Here is a 16,321-nt window from a genome sequence, read left to right on the forward strand (position 1 = left end):
CCCAACCCCCTGCCCTGAGCCCCCTGCTGCTCTCCTCCTGCACCCCAAGACCCTGCCTCTTCCCATCCCCCTGCCCTGAGCCCCCTGCTGCACTCCTCCTGCACCCCAGCCCCCTGCCGCACCCCAACCCACTGCCCTGAGCCCCAACCCACTGCCCTGAGTCCCCTGCTGCACTCCTCCTGCACCCCAACCCCCTGCCGCACCCCAACCCCCTGCCCTGAGCCCCCTGCTGCACTCCTCCTGCACCCCAACCCCCTGCCGCACCCCAACCCACTGCCCTGAGCCCCCTTGGTCAGCCTGCACCCCAACCCCTTGTCCTGAGCCCCTTCCTGAACACCACACCCCTGCCCCAGCCATACATTCATGGCCCTGCATTCAATTTCCCCACGAAGATGTGGCCCTTGGGCCAAAAAGTTTGCCCACCCCTGAGCTAAACTGAAGTAGCTGCACTAACGCAACCTCCGAAGGTAGCCTCGGTGCACAGGCCCGAACCGTGATTGGGGCCAATGCACTGAGTTTACACTAGGTATCTCCACTGGTGGAGCTGCACAAGTGGCTAAAATCCCCAAGGTTTTCAAGGCTGTGTCTATGCTACAGAGTCTACCCCAGCACAGCTACATTGGTGTAGCTATGCCGGCATAACCCTGTAGTGTAGACGTAGCCTACGCTGACAGAAGGGATTTTTCTGTCGGTGTAGGAACACCACCTCTCCAAATTATGTTAGCTACATCAACGTAAGTGACGTTCTTCCATCAATGTAGCTGCGTCACTGAGGTGGCTAAGTCAGCAAAGCTCTGCTGGTCAGGAGCGTGGGGTTTTTATACTCTGAACAAGGTAGGGAGGTTGATCAAATGTAGACCAAGCCCAAGGCTTTAGAGCTACAGATCCGGCCACGTTGGTGGATCTGGTTACAACATGGCTGATCCCGCCCCACCGTTCCATCTCCGAGTGCAGGTGAGTCTGAGCGCTGGTCTACACTGAAAAGTTACATTGGCACTTGTAACTTTGTGGGAGTGTGAAAAATCCACTCCCCTGAGATGTAGCTAAAACGACCTATCCCTTGGGGTAGACAGCGCTAGGTCGACAGAGGAATTCTTCCATTGACCTAGCTAGTGCCTCTTGAAGACGTGAATTAACCGCCGTGATGGGAGAACCCCTCCCAGCACTGTCGTGTCTACACTGACGCCCTACAACGGTGCACAGTGGCAGTCTGCCTCTATAGCGGGGTAAGTGCAGACGTAGCCTCATCCTGTCTCTGACCTGGGCTTTAGTGCACCTCCAGATGAAGTGATGACCCCATCTATGGCACAAGATGGAAGTGACGTGGAGACACTTGTGTTGGAGCCAGTTCATCCCACTGTGGTTTGGTCAGACTAGAAGATCCTGATGGGCCCTTCTGGCCTCAAAGTCTGTGAGCCCATGAGTAGCACAGATGGGGACCGAAGCCTGTGCTCCTACAAACTACCTTGCTGGCACTTTGATTTTGTCCTGAAACAGGAATCTTTTTAATAAGCCAAGAATTTTAGCCAGTGAGGCTCGAGTCTGTCGGGATATTTTCTAAAAGGCCAGTTCTGCAGCATCACACTCCCCATCTCTCCTAACCATCTGTCTCAGGGCTTCCTGCAGCGCCTCGATCAAGCCTCAGCAGCACGGGCCTCCTGTTTGATTCTGCCTCTCGCCTACACCCTCAGCCAGCTCTGCATGTGGCAGCTGTAGATGCCAAGTCATTTTCCTGCCTCAGTCCTGTCTCTTACTCCCAATATCTCAGACCTCTTTGATCCTGAGCACACACCACCTGCTCTGCAGCCTTGGGCTCCTGGCATCTGCACTGAAGATAATTAGATTGTCCTTCAGAGTTTCTTTCTAATGAAGCAAATGTAATGCTGAGACACAGATAAAGAGAGCGGTTAAAGAACAGGGGAAGCAGAATGCCAGAACAGGTTGGGGTGAAGACAAAGCAGTGCGACGAGAAGTCAAAGGCATCCAAGGCTGCATGTATCTGCTGTGGGTCTCTTGCCAGCTCCACCACAAACTTCCCTGTGCGTTTCAGTTTGAGGTGGTATCCAGAACACCCCCCAGAGTCAGCCGCACAGGCCTCAGCTTGGCATGATAAAGGGAGAATTCGCTCTCTTGGTGAGAGTTACCAAACTCCCCTTTGGCATTAGCTGAGGGCCTGGAGAGAGGAGTGGATATTTCCTGGTTTGTTCAGGATAACAAAACCCCTTCAGCCAACCCTGCAAGCAGTCACAAATTAACCCTTTCTGTTCTGTCCCCTCAAACCCATTCCACCCAAGGTTAGGGAAGCAAAAACCTAGCCCATAGGCCGCCTAAGGAACAGGTGCCTAATTCAACAGCTAGGCAAAACATTTGAGTGAACAGGTAAAACAGTGTCCAAGTGAGCTGAGAACCACAACAAAACACACGAGCATGTCAGACAAATGAACAGGTTATGAAGAATCATCTGTGTCTCCTTTCCCCCTTTCCTTTGATGGCTAGATATTTCCCCTTGTTTCATGTTGCCTGTGCCATGACTTAGCCATCCCATAATAATAATACCTAGGTCTTATCAGTAGATCTCAAAGCACTCAACAAAGGAGAGAAATATCACTGTCACCATTTTACAGCTGGGGAAACTGAGGCACAGGGAGGTGAAATGACTTTCCCCCAGTTTCCCAACAGGCCAGTAGCAGAGCTGGGAATAGGTGCCAGGTACCAGTGCTCTACCCACTAGACAACACTGCCTCCCCTAGGATAATTATTATTGGCCATTGTGCCTGCAGAGGCAGGTATGTTCCACATTGCTACAGACCAACATACAAATGCAGACTCTCAAAAAGCCCATGAACACACCAGCTGCAGAGGAACAACAAAGCTCTTCTTTACTAAATAGTAGTTACTCCTGGGAGGATTCTGCACCACTATGCATGTGCAGAATTCATGTGCTGTGCAGAATTCCCTCCCCCCCTCCACAGAAAATACATTCTGCTGGAAAGGCACTGCTGTTACACCTTTCACTCACAAGGGATCACTGTGGCACCAGAACAGAGCAGCTGCTCCCGGGCGGGAGCAACCCCAGCTGTGGATAGGGAAGAAAAAGAGGCTGCCTTCCTCACAGTGCCCTGCCCATGGTGTCAGGTCAAGGGGAACGGGATATTGGGGGGATGGACAGCGTGGGGCACATAGGGCTGGGGGGGGATCACAGACTGGGGTTCAGAAGGGCTAGTGGGAGGGACAGATGGGTGGGGGCTCAATTACCAAAATAACTGAAACTGGTGTGATTATACTGTGTTGTTTTGACAAATAAAATGTGCAGAATTTTAAAATATTGTGCGCATAATTTTAATGGTTTGGGCTCAGAATTCCCCCAGGAATAAGTAGCTCTGCTCGGAGACACAGTCATAATTAAGGCTACGATTGTGTCATGGAGGTCATGGAATCCGTGACTTCCAGAGACCTCGGTGACATTTTCTGCCCTGGGACTGGAGCTGTCAGCAGGCAGCCCTGCAGCTCTCAGCCACTGCTGGCAGCAGGCCCCCAGCAGCAGGAGTCCCCTGGAGCTCCCAGGCCCCATAGGTAGGGGGGTCCCCCAGAGCTCCCCACCCCTACAGGTGGCCAGGGGACGCTGCAGCTCCTAGCTGCCAAGGGCAACAGGGCTCCTTACAGCTGCCCAGCTGTGGCAGGCAGCGAGGGGACCCCCTGCAGCAGCCCATCTACCGCGGGCAACAAGGGGACCCCAGAGCTCAAACCTAGGGAGGGCGGGAGAGACGGTTGAATGACGACAGTTACCCAAAACCACCCTCGACACATTATTTCCCCTAGCAGGCATTGGGGGCTCTACCCATAATTCCAATGGGCAGCGGGGACTGCGGGAACTGTGGGATAGCTGCCCACAGTGCACCGCTTCCAATGTCGACGCTGGCCCCGTTAGTGTGGACTCACAAAGTCGAATTACTGTCCTTAGTGTGGACACACACGTTCGACTTTGTAAGGTCGGTTCCACAAATTCGATTTAAGTAGAATCGAACTACTCTGGTAGTGTAGACATACCCTCAGTAACATCATCTAGCATTTCCCAGTGCTCTTCACCCATAGATCTCAAAGGGCTTGTAAAAGCAGGTAAGTGTTACCAACCTCATTCTACAAACTGTGAATCTGAGGCATAATTGAAGTTAAAAGACTTGCGCCAGGCCACTCAGCAAATCGTTGGTAATAAGGAATGTGACCCAGGGACTCCTGACTTCTTGCCCGCATCTGTATCACATCACTCTCCATCATAAGCTTCTAGGCATTTGTGGTCTACATGAGCATTCAGACACAGATAAAGCTGTATAAATTATACAAAAAATTGAGTGATCTGGGGAAAAGAATCAGTTGTTCTTCTTCCATGGGTATTCACTGGGTGCAGCATTATACAATACAGCAGTATAATTATTCAGTATAAATTGGGATTTACAGGGGGATGTCAAAAACAATGGGCAATTTAATATAATAGAGTCTCTACTGTACATGTGAGGACTGTTTTATCTTGAAAAAGATAATGGGGAGTTGAACGCAGTGGAAAGCAACATCAAGTATGTAGCATATAGAGAGATTTGTTAAAGTGAAAAATTGTCAACAGCAGGTAGTAAAAAGACATCTGCCCTCTCTCACAGCTCCAGAGTTATTGTGGCCTTTCTCCATCCTGCCCTTTGAGATTTTTTCAAATGTTTTGGCATTTCGTCTTTTGGAATGTAGTTCTGCTAGCACGGAATCCTCTCCCCATATAGCGATCAGGTCCAGTACCTCCTGTACGGTCCATGCTGGAGCTCTTTTTCGATTCTCAGACTGCATGGTTGCCTGTGCTGATCAGCTCTCCACACTGGGCAAACAGGAAATGAAATTCAAAAGTTCATGGGGCTTTTTCTGTCTTCCTGGTCAGTGCATCCGAGTTCAGATTGCTGTCCAGAGCGGTCACAATGGTGCACTGTGGGATAGCTCCCAGAGGCCAATACCGTCAAATTGCGGCCACACTAACCCTAATTCGAAATGGCAATACCGATTTCAGCGCTACTCCCCTCGTCGGGAAGTAGTACAGATATCGATATTAAGAGCCCTTTATATCGAAGTAAAGGGCTTCGTTGTGTGGACGGGTGCAGGGTTAATTCAGTTTAACGCTGCTAAATTCGAGATAAACTCGTAGTGTAGACCAGGCCTTTGACTCCTCACTCAGTTCTTCCATAGAAACCCCTTTCAAAAGACAGGCCCAGCACATTCACATCTCTCAGAGTGGAATCCTGCAATTTACCCCACTGTTAGACAGTGTCTCCTGGTTACAACACCCCTGTTTGTCAACCTCAGCAGGTTAATATAACCATGATGGCTAAAGTACATCATCTGGAAGCTTCTGATAAAATTATCAGCAGTAAAATTATTGTGTTGACATTTATATTGTAATCATTATACACCTCTACCCCGATATAATGCTGTCCTCGGGAGCCAAAAAATCTTACCGCGTTATAGGTGAAACTGCACTATATCGAACTTGCTTTGATCTGCTGGAGCGCACAACCCCGCCCCCGTGGAGTGCTGCTTTACCACGTTACATCTGAATTCGTGTTGTATCAGGTTGCATTATATCGGGGTAGAGGTGTACGTCCGAATCAGCATCCCGCTAGGATTAACTGGACAGCTCACTCCTCTCTACTGAAGGTATCACTCCTCTCTACTGAAGGTATCCATCAGAAGATACCTTATAATTGGATCACATTTTGGAAGATTTTCTTCAAGACCAGGAAGGTTAGATAAATAGATATTTAGTGGAAGCTTAAATTATGCAGAAAACACTGGAGATTCTCAGACTGCAAATAGATCCTTATTCTAAATAATAGTGCAAGAATTTCAGAGTGAGTGTTTCCCATGGCCTTACTCATAAGATAATGGTCCCCTCCTTGGACCATTACCTTGTTGTGGTGGAGAGGCCTGTGTCCCTCAATGACCCTCAGAACTATGTTGTCCAGAGTCTTGTAGGGTCCTGGTAGGGACACCGTTGGCGAACAGTTCTGAGGTGAGGTTCCAGGTGAAGCACAATCCAAACTTCCCAATGGTGGAACAGGTGTATTTGAGGATTTGTCAGTTCTCTATGGATGAAGGCTGCAGCAGAACATAGCCTTCCAGTTGTCTCGGACTCTCCCGCCACCAGGTCCAGGGGTCCTTCCTGTCAAGTTTTGTGAGCTGCGCACCAGCTCCCCCATCTTAAAAAATTTCATGCATAGGTCTCTGTCAAGGGTGTAACATCTCCTCTCCTTGCCCCCCGCCAGACATTGTCCTCGTATCGAGGGATAGCTGATGACCCATAAGATACAGGATATTGGGAAATACGCTGTGTATTGCTTGATGTGTATAATTGTATTGTTTTTCTCCGCGTTCCCGTAAGGCGCATAGACATAAACGTGATAAAGCAGCATGGAATTCTTTGAGATGCTGTTCTCATTTAGAAGCGAAAGCCACAAAATAAAAAGAAGCTGGTGGAATCATTAAGAAATTCTTATGGGAAATTCTGTCAGTGGAAGATTGCAACTGCTGCATTGATCACATCCATGAGATACTCCCAGTGGTTATTCAGAACAAAACAGAGGCCTTTGGAATATGGATGTGGGCTGCCAGTATTTTGTGAATGCATTTTGCAGTCTCAAGGAAATTCTTTGGCTTTGTCAGTCAATGCTAGCTTGTATGAAATGGTGGTAAGGATTTTATCAAAACAAATGACAGTGCTGTATACACTTGCCTACTAAGGGAAATAATCATTTTAAATAGCACTGGTTTTCAATACAGGGCTGAAAAACAACTCTACAATACACTGTAATAAGTTTTCTATAAATATCCACCTGTGGTGCTCAGTAGAGCCTGCTGTGCTGGTGCTGTAAAACTGAAACGGGAGCTTCATAAGGTTTAACAGCTCTGGTACATTACTGAATGGCAACAGTTACTCTTATTAGTAAAGTTTATAAGACACACAAGCAAAGGATTAAAAGTAGGTGTACACAGTAATAAAGGCTCATGTTCCTTGGATTACTTGTTTATTGGTTTACTCTAGACTAGGTATTTTAATGATTACATTGAATAGACAATTTTCTCCACTGGGCTTCTTCCCTACTCCCTCCTCTTCCCTCCCTCCCCCCAACATCTTCCCAGGCTACATTAGCTACCTGGTGGCCTTAGTAATGAAATTCATTTCCTTAAGCCATCTGGTGGATTTCATCTGTAATCGCAGCATGAAAGTCCATTGCTGCTACAAACAGGTGGCTTAACAGGCCTTGATAAGATGATATTTAAGAAATTAACCAGCTTTCTCGGTTCTAGCTAGAAGAAGCGCTTGTGAAAGTGGGACAAAAACAATTTCTCATTAAAAGCAATGGGAACTTTTCATGTTTTGACAACAGACTTCTTACTTTGCTATAGAGCAGGCCTGCACAACTCGTAAAGCGGTGAGGGCCACATTCCTTCAAAGAAAACAGCCGAGGGCCGAAACCTCCCGGCCCTGCAGAAACACCCCGCCCCAGGGCCATCCAGCCCTGCAGAAACAAACCCTCCTTCCCCAGCGCCGCCCCACCAGAACAGCTGTGGGCCAAAAAGGAAGGTTGGGGGTGGGGAGGTGATACTTTATTTTAAATCAACTGGGGGCTCCCAGCTGAAGAGGTGGCTGGGAGCCCTCAGGGTCAAATTAAAGGGCTCGGGGCTCCGGCGGCTGGGGGAACCCGGCAGGGTCGGCTCTAGGTTTTTTGCTGCCCCAAGCAAAAAAAAATTTGGCTGCCCCCCATCCCAGCCCTGGGCTCCCCCCTGTACCCTCCTGCTGCCCCAATCCTGGGCTCTCTCCCCACTGACCGACACCCCCTGCTGCCCCAGCGCTGGGCTTCCCCCTTTCCTCCCCACCAGTGCCCTCCCACCACCCTGCTGCTGCCCCAGCCCTGGGCTCCCCCCCACCAGTGCCTCCCCCCCACACACACCTCCTGCCTCCCCAGCCCTGGGTCACTGGTAACGCTCCAGGGCAGGTCATTCAGCAGGAATTTTGGATGTGCACAAAACACAGACAGGATTGGTTCCCATATGGATACAGAGCTGCAGTAAAGTGGTTCTTGCTCAATTTTATCCTGCTTTTTCTACAGCAAGTTACAGTGGATCAGTATATTTGATTTGGGAGAAATGAAGTAACAGCTGCCCAAACTGAGCTTGAGCACTCCTGAATCCTGAGGTGTTCAAATCTGGAAGGCAGGTGCTGGGCGGGGGGGGGGGGGGGGGGGGGGCCGGTGGCTCCACGGGGGAGCATGGCAGCAATGTGTCTGGAGCTGCACGGAGCCAGACACGCTGGTCTGAGTGGCACGGTAAGGGGGCTGGGGGTTGGAGAAGGGATAGGGAGTTCCAGGGGGCAGTCAAGGGACTGGTTGGATGGGGCAGAGGTTCAGGGGGGCAGTCAGGGGACAGGCAGCGGTTGGATAGGCATGGGAGTCCCAGGGGTTTATCAGAGGACAGGTAAGGGGTGGGGTCCTGGGGGAAAGTTGGGGGGTCTCAGGAGGGGGCAGTTGGGGACAAGGAGAAGGGAGGCTTAGATAGGGGCTGGGGTCCCAAGGGGCAGTTGGAGCAGGGGTCTTGGGAGGGAGCAATCGGGGGACAAGGAGCAGCATTTAGGGGGTGGGGTCCTGGGGGGCAGTTAGGGGCAGGAGTCCCAGGAGAGGGGTATCAGGGGACAAGGACCAGTGGTGCTTAGATAGGGAGTGGGGGTCCTGGGGGGCAGTTGGGGCAGAGGTCTGGGGAGGGGGCAAACAGCGGCCACATGCCGGGATTCAAACGGCTCTGGGCTGCCCGCAGCCGCGGGGAGCCCTGAGCCCTTTAAATCCCAGCCACGGCTGGGAATCTCTGCGGGCAGCCCAGAGCCCTCTGACTCCCGGCCCCGGCTGGGATTTAAAGGGCTCTGGGCTCCCCGCGGCTGGGGGCAACCCAGAGCCTTTTAATTCCCGGCCGCGGCTGGGATTTAAAGGGCTCTGGGCTCCCCGCAGCTGCCGGCAGCCCAGAGCCCTCTGACTCCCAGCCACGGTTGAGATTTAAAGGGCTCTGGGCTCCCCATGGCTGCGGGCAACCCAGAGCCTTTTGATTCCCAGCCACGGCTGGGATTTAAAGGGCTCTACGCTCCCCGCCGCTGCGGGCAGCCCAGAGCCTTTTAATTCCCGGCCGCGGCTGGGATTTAAAAGGGCTCTGGGTTCCCCGCCGCTGCGGGCGACCCAGAGCCTTTTGCTTCCCGGCCGAGCTGGGATTCAAAGGGCTCTACGCTCCCCGCCACTGTGGGCAACCCAGAGCCTTTTGATTCCCAGCCGCAGCTGAGATTTAAAGGGCTCTGGGCTCCCCGCGTCTGGGGACAACCCAGAGCCTTTTAATTCCCGGCCACGGCTGGGATTTAAAGGGCTCTGGGCTCCCAGCTGCTGCAGGCAACTCAGAGCCTTTTGATTCCCAGCCGTGGCTGAGATTTAAAGGGCTCTGGGCTCCCCGCCGCTGCGGGCAGCCCAGAGCCCTCTGACTCCCAGCCGCGGCCGGGATTCAAAGGGCTCTGGGCTGCCCGCAGAGCGCCGTGTGCGAGGGATTTAGAATCCCCTCACGGGCCGCACAGTGAGGCTCCACGGGCCGCATGCGGCCCGCAGGCCGTATGTTGTGCAGGCCTGCTTTAGAGCAACAGTTGTCCTAGCTGACATCTCATGGATTATTTGACAGCTGTGTGCAGTCAGCTCTTCCTCAGGGGATCAGTAAACGCCCCCTTATAATCTCTACTCACTGTTCACATGACACAAGGACTGTTTTCTTCAGTCCCTAATTAAGCACCCTTTATGCTGAAACCAATGGGAGTTTTGCCAGAGTAAGGTATGCTCAATAGGCACTTACAACTTTGGTGGAGATGCTCAAAAATCCTGTAGCCATACATGGAGCAACAGTGACCCCCGGTGGTGTATGTAAGTTTCGACTCCGGTTTACATGGTTTAATCTTAATATAAATTGAAATTACAGTTTATACCGACCCTGGCCCTCAGAGCCTATTTTTTTCCCTCTCTGGCAGCACAGATTTCATTAGCCCTGCTGCCCTCTTGCTTCGCTAACCAATTCAGATATGAGCACAGTGCCAAAGGGCACTGGCAAAGCAGCTGAACCGGTACAGGACTGGAAAGCTTCAATCAGTCAGAACAATTGAACTTGCTGAGAAGACGACTCATGAACACCTCCCTCACGGCCTGCCTGCAGACTGGCCTCTTTGACCAGCTTGTTTCTATGATGTTCACCTTTTGCTACTCGAGCACAAATACTCTGCCCGTCTACAGCACCTTTCAGTGGAGGATCTCAAAGCATCTTACAAACAGGCAGGGCCGCCCAGCGGATTCAGGGGGCCTGGGGCAAAGCAATTTCGGGGGCCCCTTCCATAAAAAAAATTACAATACTATATTCTCGTGGAGGCCCCTGCAGGGCCCGGCGCAAATTGCCCCACTTGTTTCTCCCCCCATGGGCGGCCCTGGGGAAAAATAAACCTGCATCTCGGCACAAATCCAGTTTTGAGAAAACGTCTTTACAAGGTATCACTGGTTCTCAGCATCAGCTAGTGCTAAAAGGCACTAAAGCTCATTAAAAGGGTTGGACAAATATGTGCCGTCAAAACTGTTTCTGGATCAAAAACTAGGGGTTTTTAAAAAGCAGGAAAAAAAATCACGGACAACGTCTGCTTTCCTTCAAAATTTGTTGTGGTTTTTTTAATTGAAAAGCTGAAATTAGTCTGCCAAAACCTGAACATGGTTTGGGGTTTCAGAAGTGTGTGGCCAAATATCTGCTGCTTGCTGTGTTTGATTGTTCAAAGAAACAATAAAAAAATTCTGCTTAAAAAAAAATTGAAAACTTTTTGAACCACCTCAGCTTGTGACCAAACGCCTGAGCCCATCCAAGCAGAGATTTTTCCAGGTTTCTGATACTCTGCTGGCTTCCTTGACTCATATCTGTCTCCATAACTTTGGGTTCATTTAGGTTAGAACATAAGAACAGCCACACTGGGTCAAACCAAAGGTCCATCCAGCCCAGTATCCTGTCTGCCGACAGTGGCCAATGCCAGGTGCCCCAGAGGGAGTGAACCTAACAGGTAATGATCAAGTGATCTCTCTCCTGCCATCCATCTCCATCCTCTGACAAACAGAGGCTAGGGACACCATTCTTACCCATCCTGGCTAATAGCCATTAATGGACTTAACCTCCATGAATTTATCTGTTTCCTAGAGACTGGCTCCATGGGGTCCCTCACAAACTGCAGACGGTTACTGTGGGTTTGTCTTTAGTACAGCTTATGTACATACTCCATGAACTGAGCATTTGAGCTTGTTCCAAATCTGGGATGAGCCTATGTTGTGAAAACTGAAATGCTCAAAATAGCACGTGCATGTGAATGGACGCAGGGTACTAAACTTAAATTACCCCAGGGGTTCTCAAACTGGGGGTCAGGACCCCTCAGGGGGTCACGAGGTTATTACTGGGGGCCGTGAGCTGTCAGCCTCCACCTCAAACCCTGCTTTGCCTCCAGCATTTATAATAATGTTAAATATATAAAAATGTTTTTAATTTATAAGGGGGGGGTCGCACTCAGAGGTTTGCTATGTGAAAGGGGTCACCAGTACAAAAGTTTGAGAACCACTGAATTAACCCCTCTGGAGCCTCAGGGAATGCAGGGGGGGTCTCCCTTTGTAGGGTCGGGAAGGATATTGCTCTTCTCATGTAATCCCTCCCCCAGTGGCTAATTTTAAATGAAGCTCCCCTCCCCTGCCATGAATCTCCCTATGGCACTGAAATTAAATATAGACTATAATTTGGCATTTGAGCAGTGAAAGGGATGGGAGCCCTAATGGAAAAGCTCACAGCTCGGCTCTTCTGCAAGCCTCAAACTGCTGAATGAGCTTTAAGGTAGGGAAGACTGTGCCTCCCAAACAGCCTGGCCCTGCCCCCTATCCGACCCCCACCCACTTCCTGCCCCCCAACTGCCCACCCCCAGCAGAATCCCCAACCCATCCTGCTCCTTGCCCCCTCACTGTCCCCCAGAGGCCCCACCACCACCACCACCACCCCAGGCCCCCACCCCTGCTCGCTGTCCCCTGACTGCCCCGACCCCTATCTACCCCCCCACTGAGTCCTGACAGACCCCCAGAACGCCCACAATCCAACCCCCCGTTCCCTGTCCCCTGACTGCCCCCCAACCTCTGCCCCTCCCTGTCCCCAGGACTCCCTGCCCCTTAGCCAACCCCCCCGGGCCCTGGCCCCTTACCCCCGGCTCCCCCCCTCACCCGGAGCCGCAGCGCATCCAGGAGCTTCGCTCGACAGAGGCAGTGTGTCTCCGGCGGGGCCTGAGCCCCGCCCCGCTCAGAGCCGCGTGGTGAGGGGGCGGGGCTAGGAGCGCCACGCTGAGCTCAGCTCCCTCCGCTCGGCCTGGAGCTCGCAGCCCTGCCCCCTCGCCACGCGGCTCTGAGCGGGGCGGGGCTCAGGGGCCCTGCCAGAGACACGCTGCAGCTGTCCGGGGCACTGCTGGATGGGCTGAGGCTCTGGGGGAGGGGAGGAGACGGGGAGGGAGCCTCAGCCATGCTCGTGGGGGCCCCTGCGGAGCCTGGGGCAAATTGCCCCACTTGCCCCCCCCCCCCCCCCCCGCGGGCGGCCCTGCAAACAGGAGCCTCACATCAGCTCTGCAAGACAGGCATTAAAGCCAACAGGGAAACTGAACTACACAACAGCTGAGTTGCACAGGTGCTCATAGGAGGTTAGTTGCAGGTCCGAGAATAGAATCCAGGTATCCTTGCAGTGCCCCAAACTAACCATTAGGACACACTACCTCCCCTGTCTGTTTTTTAAGTGGGACAGTAGACAGACATACCCTCCACCCTCTGTGGAAGATCCAAGTGGTTAAATATAAGAAGGAAGAGCCTCTCACTAGTGGACGTGGGACATGTAATTCTCCCGTTGGTTGAGAAAAAGTCATCCCCAGATAGAGGAAAGAAGACAGTCGGACATTACCCACAACCAACCTGCACCTGGAAACACAGTCTCTTATTGTAAGGACCTGGCCCAACTATTGGTAACCTAGTGCATCGCGCTAGGTGGCACTGGTTGTCTGGAGAGACCCTGCCTATGGGAGCTGCTGGCCCAGAACAGTGCTGTTTAGCTACGTGCTGTGCAACAGTTAATAAAGGCAGCCTGCGTGAGATCTCTGACTCTGGGTTGCATTCAAGGAACTATAAGAATTAGGCAGCGTGCAAGCACTGGGCAAGATCTTTACATTCAGGTAACTGCATATAGCATCCTTCCGCTTGTCCAGCTCTCCTCATGCCCACGCTAGCCGTCACCAGCACCCTCCGAGGCACTGATGGAGACGGACTGCAACCCCCTTTGTTCGTGACATCATACCCAAGCTGTTACCTACTTCTGAGTCTGCCCTTCCCAAGGTCTCAGAGGTATGAGTCTGAGACTGTCCCCAGGTAATAGGCTCTCAGACCCAACTGAGATTTCCTTCTGCAAAAGCAGGTTTTGTAACTGGATTGTCAGAGAGAATTATAAAACAACCCGATGTGCAAAATATACTTCCCGAGCCAAATACAATGGAAAATGATATTAGGCAGATGTTAAGCTTAAATTACAAAGGCCTGTAGAACATACCTGCGAATCAGTCACAGCTACAAAAAGCTCCTTCCCTCTCCCAGCTCAGACAGCTCCCAAGGAAGGGTTTAATGGCTAGCAAAATCCCTCCTTCCTTCACAAGAAACTAACTTTATTCTACCAGACATCTACCCTGCTGGCCAAGGAGATAGGTTACCCCCTGCCTCATCTTCTGTAGCCATTTGGCCTGACTCGGGCTTCAGCTCAACTCCCCACAGGGACAACTATCAGGCACCAGCCGCCATCAAGAGAAATCACTGGGACTGAACCTTTTTGTTTGCCTCTTTAGTCTGTATAAAGGACACACCAAAGATTAGAGTAGACCAGGGGTTCTCACAGCACATTTTTTGGTGGACTCTGAGTGCGGCCATCAACTCTTGCTGGTGGCCGCACTGACAATTTTTCTGGAAATAATTAACTTTAGGAAAAATAAATACGCACACACACGTCCAAATCATTCTAATTTATTTATGTAGGGTTTTTTTTCAGAATCAGTAATAAAAATAATGTACAGTTGTCTCTATCCATTACTGGACCTAAACAGACTAGAAACACAAATAAGGTGCTTTGCGTGTTCTTGTCTTTTTGTTGTTGTTTCTTTTGCTTTTTTCATTGCTTTTTTTAAAGACTGGCTAGCTAGTAAGTCTGCAGCTGTGGAAAGTGCCATTTGTATGTTTATTAACATCACTTTTCACGGCAGACTCACTCAGCCCCAGCAAGCCTCGGGACAAATTAAGCCCTGGATGGGGAGGTTGGGCAGGGAGGCAGCGGGGCCAAGGGATGATGGTGGGTGTGGTGAGCCTGGGGCTGGAGCCTGGAACCATAGCCTGCCACCACATGGATGGAGCCCGAAGCCAGGCGGCCAAAGACGACTCCAGGGGGGAGGGGGGCAGGGCCCAACCCCTGCTGCCAGCCGTGGGAGAGGGGCCACTGCTTTGCGCCCCCAAAATCACAGCCCAGGAGGCTGTGGCCGCAAATAAAGTCCCTGGTGGCTGTATTTGAGAAACGCTGGACTTCAGCTGCAGGAGCTGGTATTTTAACTACAGCATCTAAGCCTGTTCAGAGCCTGTGTGCATAACAGGTGGATAAAGCATTGCTGCTAACTTGTCTTCTAGGAGAATTTACCAGCGCCTCAGAAATAAAAACGAGGAGTCCTATGGCACCTTAGAGACTAACAAATGTATTTATTTAGTCTCTAAGGTGCCACAAGGACTCCTTGTTGCTTTTGCTGATACAGACTAACACGGCTGCCACTCTGAAACCTGTCAGAAATAAAAGAAAATACAAAAGCCATTAAGGACACTTCCCAGACAACACCAACAACCAGTTATAAAATGGCCACTTTAAAATTGGCAGAGACAAGCAGCTGCTGTGCTAAAGGGTGAGTGTCCCTCCTCCCCCAGCCCTACCCCATGGCTTGCTGGGAAAAAGTTGAGAAGAGTATGTTAGTAGGGACAAAAGTTGTTGTTTCTGTGTAGTTAATATTAAAGGAGGGGTGACCAGAGGCTGCATAAATTAACTAACCAACCCACCCAGGAGTAGGTGTCTGTATTCAGGGTTTGTCTACATGGAGAAAGTAACTGGAATAGGCTATTCTGCAATTGCTCCCTTGGTGGGTGTGCTATTCTGGAATAAAAAGTGATTTTAATTCTGCAATAATTACTTTGCTGTGGAAGTGCACTAATTATTCTTGAATAAAGTGACTTTTATTCTAGAATAGTGTCTGCATAGGGAGCTATACCAGTCAACTACCCTGTGAAGATAAGGCCTAAGCAGCCTGCAAGTGACTTGTGGTGGTAAAGACGACAAAAAGTATTGGAGAGAAGCTTACCCCTATCCACGGGTGATACAAACAAGAGCTAAATAACTGTATCTGTTCTAAAGCCCAGAAGGACAGGGCCCAGCAAGATCTAAAGATGCTGGTTAGGGCAGAGATGAAGAGCCAAGAGGATATGTCTTCTTTCTCTCTCCCCCAACCCCTCCACTCCGCATGGAATGGATATGACAGAACTTATGCAGACAATGACCACACTGGACAAGGTCAAGCAGTAAGGGAGGCTAAAGGAAAGCCTTTTATAGTTATCTAGCTACCACCGAAGGTTTATTCCTAACTGCTGAGTCTGTTGCTTTACCAATAGACCTCACTAAAGAGAATTCAAAGGCTGTGGGCCCACCGTCTTGTTAATGCAACATGCTTTTCTGCATGTTGCTCAGTATTGCAACTGCACTTGCTCAGTATTTATTTTTGGTCAAGGATTGGCCATGGAAACCACCACACTAGATGTATACAGTGAGCGTGTTTGGATAGAAAACCACGCTTTCAATATAGCTGCCAAGATCTGTACACTTTCTCAAGGGGTGCTCTTTCAAATAAGCCAGGGATCTGGAAGTCACTAGGCTCCCAGCTCATCTGAACAACTGTCCCTTAATTATTTCAACCATGTTTATCCCCATCCTATCACCCTCATTCACCCAATCTTCCTTAGTTCCCCTCCCTGGCCAAGTTGAGAGACTCTGACTCCGTTGGCTGGAGGTGACGTCTTGCTGTACACAGGGTCTGACCCCTTTATCCGCATAGAGTGTGGGTTCCCCAGCCTGCTCTAGGTGCTTGCACCATCCATCTTGGTGTCAGTGG

This window comes from Mauremys mutica, chromosome 3 (genome assembly GCF_020497125.1).
Source record: "Mauremys mutica isolate MM-2020 ecotype Southern chromosome 3, ASM2049712v1, whole genome shotgun sequence".
NCBI classification, from domain to species: domain Eukaryota; kingdom Metazoa; phylum Chordata; order Testudines; family Geoemydidae; genus Mauremys; species Mauremys mutica.